The 6,531-nt window shown below is 48.3% G+C and overlaps 2 non-coding genes across 2 annotated transcripts; both read left to right on the top strand.

The window, feature by feature from the left end:
* The first annotated feature begins 909 nt into the window (after nucleotides 1-909).
* Nucleotides 910-982, top strand: Trnat-agu (transfer RNA threonine (anticodon AGU)). Its single transcript has one exon. It is a non-coding gene; the product is annotated as a tRNA-Thr (tRNA).
* Nucleotides 983-2,500: 1,518 nt separating this feature from the next.
* Nucleotides 2,501-2,573, top strand: Trnat-agu (transfer RNA threonine (anticodon AGU)). Its single transcript has one exon. It is a non-coding gene; the product is annotated as a tRNA-Thr (tRNA).
* Nucleotides 2,574-6,531: the final 3,958 nt, after the last annotated feature.

The following is a 6,531-nucleotide window of genomic DNA, read 5'->3' on the forward strand; positions in this document are numbered from 1 at the left end:
TTTGTAGTATGCGCAGTGCAGTGGAGACGCGGAAACTTGTTGTGGCCCAGTGTTTTGCAGTTGGACGACAAGATAGGTACACAGTACAAAAGAGCGAGGCACTGAGTTGGCATGAATAATGGAGTGCACAATGGGGCTCGAGAAGTGTTTGTTACCTCAGGTGCTGTATGATTGTCGACAAGGAGTGAAAACGGAGCAATTTGTGACGGCTCTTTCAATTTAAGACGTTAAAAACAGACGGAATTTGCATTTGTAATACCAGAGCATCGAAACTACTTGGAACTTTTGTGTATATGAACGTGTCCGCGCCTTTGTACTCTGCTCCCTTCACCGCTACAAACCAACCAAACATCGTGTCCGTGCGCATCAGAGTCGCAAAGAATGGGAATAGCGCAGTTTGGTCGTGCATGGGGCGTAGCTCAGATGGTAGAGCGTTCGCTTCGCATGTGAAAGGTGCAGCGTTCAAGCCGCGGCGCCTCCATTTTTTGTGGTCAGTGCATGGTAAGTGTTGGTCGCGGCGAACCTAAAGACACTCAAAATGTTGCAAAGCCAGCGTCACAGACTGATATGATGTATACTGACGTAAGGAGAGCAAGATGTAAGTGTGGGGACCGGCTGTTATCGAGGTGTCATCGAGTGCAGATCTGTCTTAGGTATCACGGCTTAACCTCATTGAAGTCTAGAGGGTGGACAACACGTTCGTCTTACTCAGAGCGGTGTCCGAACTCTATTTTCGACGTTATAAGTGCCACTTTCATTGTGGCCAAGTACGATTCGATACAGAATGCACGAAACCTGAAAGACACCCTAACGGATACATAGAGAGTAGAGTTTGTCTGCTGAATAATGGGAGTGCAAGGGTCTGTGTCGTCTATATGGCTGTATGTAGCACCATTAGTCTTGGGTGGGGGGGGCGTAGCTCAGATGGTAGAGCGCTCGCTTAGTATGCGAGAGGTACTGGGATCAATACCCAGTGCCTCCAGAATTTTTAACACACCTACATGCGCACCTTGCCATGGAAGTGGAATAATTCTCAGCCTGCAGATGTGTCTAGGAAGATACAAGCGAATGATTAGCATCCACAATTGGCAAGCGTGCTGTTATTAGTGCGCGGGAAGCACCCTCCTCCCACGCCTACACTTAATTTAGTAACAGTACAAGTGTTCCCGTAAGATTCTCAAGCCTATGTCGGAAAGATCTGCCTTGCGCCGAGTTCACGTAAATCCCACTGCACATTCCTATTCTTTGCGTGCAGTCGGCTGCTACTGGTGTTGCTAGTTGTGACTGCTGATAACAGATGCCGCAGCAATCAATTCATGGAGTGAGTTGTATGTTTTCGATAGTCTGTCTCTGACAAGCAAGCACAGGTGACATAGGTGCGAACACAGGAAGCTAGCAGACCCTCGCTGCCTGCAGACACCGAGCAGCCACACTAGGAGGGCGGCCTAAGCCGTAGGCGAAATGTGCTCATTCGCTTTGGCGCGACGTCGAACTATAAATAATGCTGTCACTAGCTTGAGCGTTGCGTGAGCGTCGTGGAAAGTCGGAAAAGTCGGCTGCGTGGGTGAGTGCCAAGTTTGGGGAGCGTTTTGTAGTATGCGCAGTGCAGTGGAGACGCGGAAACTTGTTGTGGCCCAGTGTTTTGCAGTTGGACGACAAGATTGGTACACAGTAGTAAAGAACGAGGCACTGAGTTGGCATGAATAATGCAGTGCACAATGGGGCTCGAGATGTGTTTGTTACCTCAGGTATTGTATGATTGTCGACAAGGAGTGAAAACGGAGCAATTTGTGACGGCTCTTTCAATTTAAGACGTTAAAAACAGACGGAATTTGCATTTGTAATACCAGAGCATCGAAACTACTTGGAACTTTTGTGTATATGAACGTGTCCGCGCCTTTGTACTCTGCTCCCTTCACCGCTACAAACCAACCAACCATCGTGTCCGTGTGCATCAGAGTCGCAAAGAATGGGGAATAGCGCAATTTGGTCGTGCATGGGGCGTAGCTCAGTTGGTAGAGCGTTCGCTTCGCATGTGAAAGGGCAAGGGTTCAAGCCGCGGCGCCTCCATTTTTTGTGGTCAGTGCATGGTAAGTGTTGGTCGCGGCGAACCTAAAGGCACTCAAAATGTTGCAAAGCCAGCGTCACAGACTGATATGATGTATACTGACGTAAGGAGAGCAAGATGTAAGTGTGGGGACCGGCTGTTGTCGAGGTGTCATCGAGTGCAGATCTGTCTTAGGTATCACGGCTTAACCTCATTGAAGTCTAGAGGGTGGACAACACGTTCGTCTTACTCAGAGCGGTGTCCGAACTCTATTTTCGACGTTATAAGTGCCACTTTCATTGTGGCCAAGTACGATTCGATACAGAATGCACGAAACCTGAAAGACAACCTAACGGATACATAGAGAGTAGAGTTTGTCTGCTGAATAATGGGAGTGCAAGGGTCTGTGTCGTCTATATGGCTGTATGTAGCACCATTAGTCTTGGGGGGGAGGGGGGCGTAGCTCAGATGGTAGAGCGCTCGCTTAGTATGTGAGAGGTACTGGGATCAATACCCAGTGCCTCCAGAATTTTTTACACACCTACATGCGCACCTTGCCATGCAAGTGGAATAATTCACAGCCAGCAGATGTGTCTAGGAAGATACAAGCGAATGATTAGCATCCACAATTGGCAAGCGTGCTGTTATTAGTGCGCGGGAAGCACCCTCCTCCCACGCCTACACTTTATTTAGAAACAGTACAAGTGTTCCCGTAAGATTCTCAAGCCTATGTCGGAAAGATCTGCCTTGCGCCGAGTTCACGTAAATCCCACTGCACATTCCTATTCTTTGCGTGCAGTCGGCTGCTACTGGTGTTGCTAGTTGTGACTGCTGATAACAGATGCCGTAGCAATCAATTCATGGAGTGAGTTGTATGTTTTGCGATAGTCGGTCTCTGACAAGCAAGCACAGGTGACATAGGTGCGAACACAGGAAGCTAGCAGACCCTCGCTGCCTGCAGACACCGAGCAGCCACACTAGGAGGGCGGCCTAAGCCGTAGGCGAACTGTGCTCATTCGCTTTGGCGCGACGTCGAACCATAAATAATGCTGTCACTAGCGTGAGCGTTGCGTGAGCTTCGTGGAATGTCGGAAAAGTCGGCTGTGTGGGTGAGTGCCAAGTTTGGGGAGCGTTTTGTAGTATGCACAGTGCAATGGAGACATGGAAACTTGTTGTGGCCCAGTGTTTTGCAGTTGGACGACAAGATTGTTACACAGTAGTAAAGAGCGAGGCACTGAGTTGGCATGAATAATGGAGTGCACAATGGGGCTCGAGATGTGTTTGTTACCTCAGGTGCTGTATGACTGTCGAAAAGGAGTGAAAACGGAGCAATTTGTGACGGCTCTTTCAATTTAAGACGTTAAAAACAGACGGAATTTACATTTGTAATACCAGTGCATCGAAACTACTTGGAACTTTTGTGTATATGAACGTGTCCGCGCCTTTGTACTCTGCTCCCTTCACCGCTACAATCCAACCAACCATCGTGTCCGTGCGCATCAGAGTCGCAAAGAATGGGGAATAGCGCAGTTTGGTCGTGCATGGGGCGTAGCTCAGTTGGTAGAGCGTTCGCTTCGCATTTGAATGGCGCAGGGTTCAAGCCGCGGCGCCTCCATTTTTTGTGGTCAGTGCATGGTAAGTGTTGGTCGCGGCGAACCTAAAGGCACGCACGATGTTGCAAAGCCAGCGTCACAGACTGATATGATGTATACTGACGTAAGGAGAGCAAGATGTAAGTGTGGGGACCGGCTGTTATCGAGGTGTCATCGAGTGCAGATCTGTCTTAGGTACCACGGCTTAACCTCATTGAAGTCTAGAGGGTGGACAACACGTTCGTCTTACTCAGAGCGGTGTCCGAACTCTATTTTCAACGTTATACGTGCCACTTTCATTGTGGCCAACTACGATTCGATACAGAATGCACGAAACCTGAAAGACACCCTAACGGATACATAGAGATTAGTGTTTGTCTGCTGAATAATGGGAGTGCAAGGGTCTGTGTCGTCTATATGGCTGTATGTAGCACCATTTGTCTTCGGGGGGGCGGGCGTAGCTCAGATTTAGTTGCGAGTCAGCCGCCGAGCGGGACGGACGTGTGGCGGAGCTGGACGTCTGGCTGTAGTAAACACAGGCTGAGTCGCTGCGTTTGAGGTTAGTGGTGCTGCTAAGCCGCTATTCGTGTTGCACTTGTATTCATGAAGTTCTAGAATGAATAGGTCGAATTATTTGAGGAAAGACACAATCAAATTTACTTTCGATCGAAATTTCGTTCGACCTAAAGCATTTGAAATTAAAGCATGGTTTATCGAATAAGTATTGATTAACGGTGATGATGTTGTCGGAGTTTATCTCTCGTTTGTGACAAATGCTGTGTATCTGAAGATGAAAAGTCCAGAATTATGTAGTTCCATTGTGGATCGTTGCGGAGGTAGCGTGAAGTTTAATCATTCTGATGGGAATGTGAGTGACGTTGCTGTTAGTCATGCTGGGTACGGGATTCGTACGATCAGAGTGTTTGAGCTCCCTTTTGAAATTCCGCCCGAAGAACTTAATGTTGCCCTTCGGCCTTATGGCAGAATTATTTCCAATGTGGCAGAAAGGTGGTCTGAAGCTCATATGTTTCCTGTCTTGAACGGCGTAAGGCAAATTAAGATTGAATTACAGAAGCATGTCCCCTCTTATCTTAATATTTGTGGGTATCGTGCTTTGATTATCTATGATGGGCAACCGCGGACTTGCGCTTTATGCAATTCCACGGAACACATTCGTGCAGAATGTTCACGGAGGCGTGTCCCGCAGTTACCGCGTGACGAGATGCCGAGTTCCGGCCCTGTTGTTGGTATGAAGTTGTCATACGCTGCCGCTGCTGACTTCCGCAGCCGAGGCGAGTCGGTGCCGCCTGTGCGCGGGGAGCCTGCTGCCTCGCGGGCGGTTGTCGATGATACTCCGGCTTCAAGCTCTAGATTTGGTGATGGTCTGCCGATCAGCTCCGCGCCCCTCGAATCTATGCCGACGCCAACTTTTTCCAACTCTCCCACTGTGGTTGCTCGTTCTTCCGCGGACTCGGCCGAAGATCCCCAAATACCCGCAACGGAGGTTTCCTTGCGTCGTCAGGATTCCCACCAACGTCAGGATATTGCCACTAGCTTCCGAGGAGTGGACGCTCCAGGCATCCACTCTGCGGGAACTATGAACGAAGATAGCAATCTGGACATTGGCTTCACGTTGGCGCCCACAGAAGACACTTGCGTCAAGGAAACCACAACGGGCGATAGTGTAGAATTGGAGACTGGGTTGCTACCAGTGGCAGCCATGGAAAAAGATGCGCCTCCTTCTGCCGTTGTGGAATGCGATACGCGGACTTTTGTCCGAAAAAAGGAACAGGCGACGTCAGACGTATCATCCGGTACTTCTCCTGACAGGTCGCAAACTTCATCTCCTGCTAGATCGCCGAAGAGATCTTCGAAGAAAGGCAAGAAGAGGAGATTGGCACACAAAGCAGCAGAGAGTTTAGCTCCTGCATTGCGGGAAAAGTTAAAACATTTAAGGGATAATGAACGACTACGAGAACAATGCCCAGTAGCACGAGTTAACGAGTGTACTGAAGCGGAGATGAGTCGTGCCGATGCAGATGATCTTCAACAACAACCTCGCGCACCGCTTGGCGTCGCAGGTTTGCAGACCGGCACTACTATGGATTTAGACCGAACTGTCTCAGGAAAAGGACTTGATTGGGCCGATGCCCAAGAAGATCGCACCGACCACGGAATGGAGATGGACCTGACACATGCTAGTGGCATTTAATTTTTTTTTTAATGTCTATTTTTCTTTCTGACAGACAGAATGGAATGGTACAGACGTGACTCTGCATGGGGTATACTTCATTAGCCAATTTCTTTTACCTGCACCTATGCCAACGGAACTGACATATAATGTGACCACGATCAATATAAATCGGATTTGCAGTGAAAAGAAAGTCGCTTCTTTAAAAGATTTCCTTTACCAGTCGGATACTGATATAGCCCTCCTACAGGAATTTAATGTCCACAACTTTTATGTCCCAGGTTTTCAAGAGATTTTAAATATTGCACCGGAAGCCACATGTGGGACTGCGATCCTTGTCAACGATGGTATTGATGTGAAGGATATCTGTCTGTTAGAAAATGGGAGGGGCATCAGTTGTAAATTTTTTACTACTACTGTTTTAAATGTATATGTCCCCTCTGGTAACAACGCTAGAGATGACAGGGCTAATTTTTTTAAGAACGATATGGTCTATTTACTTAAGGGGAATCCGGCGGACGCTTTAATCGGTGGTGACTTTAATTGTGTACTTCACAAAAAGGATCAGCGACCAAATTGTAACTTCTCCAGGGAACTGGCGGCTTTGGTGACAAACATGAAGTGGACAGACGTGTGGGAAAGCAAATACCCCACGTTAGTCAAATTTACGTACATCAGTAGTCGCTCGCAAAGCAGAATAG

The sequence above is a fragment of the Schistocerca gregaria genome, unplaced genomic scaffold, assembly GCF_023897955.1.
Source record: "Schistocerca gregaria isolate iqSchGreg1 unplaced genomic scaffold, iqSchGreg1.2 ptg000156l, whole genome shotgun sequence".
Lineage (NCBI taxonomy): Eukaryota > Metazoa > Arthropoda > Insecta > Orthoptera > Acrididae > Schistocerca > Schistocerca gregaria.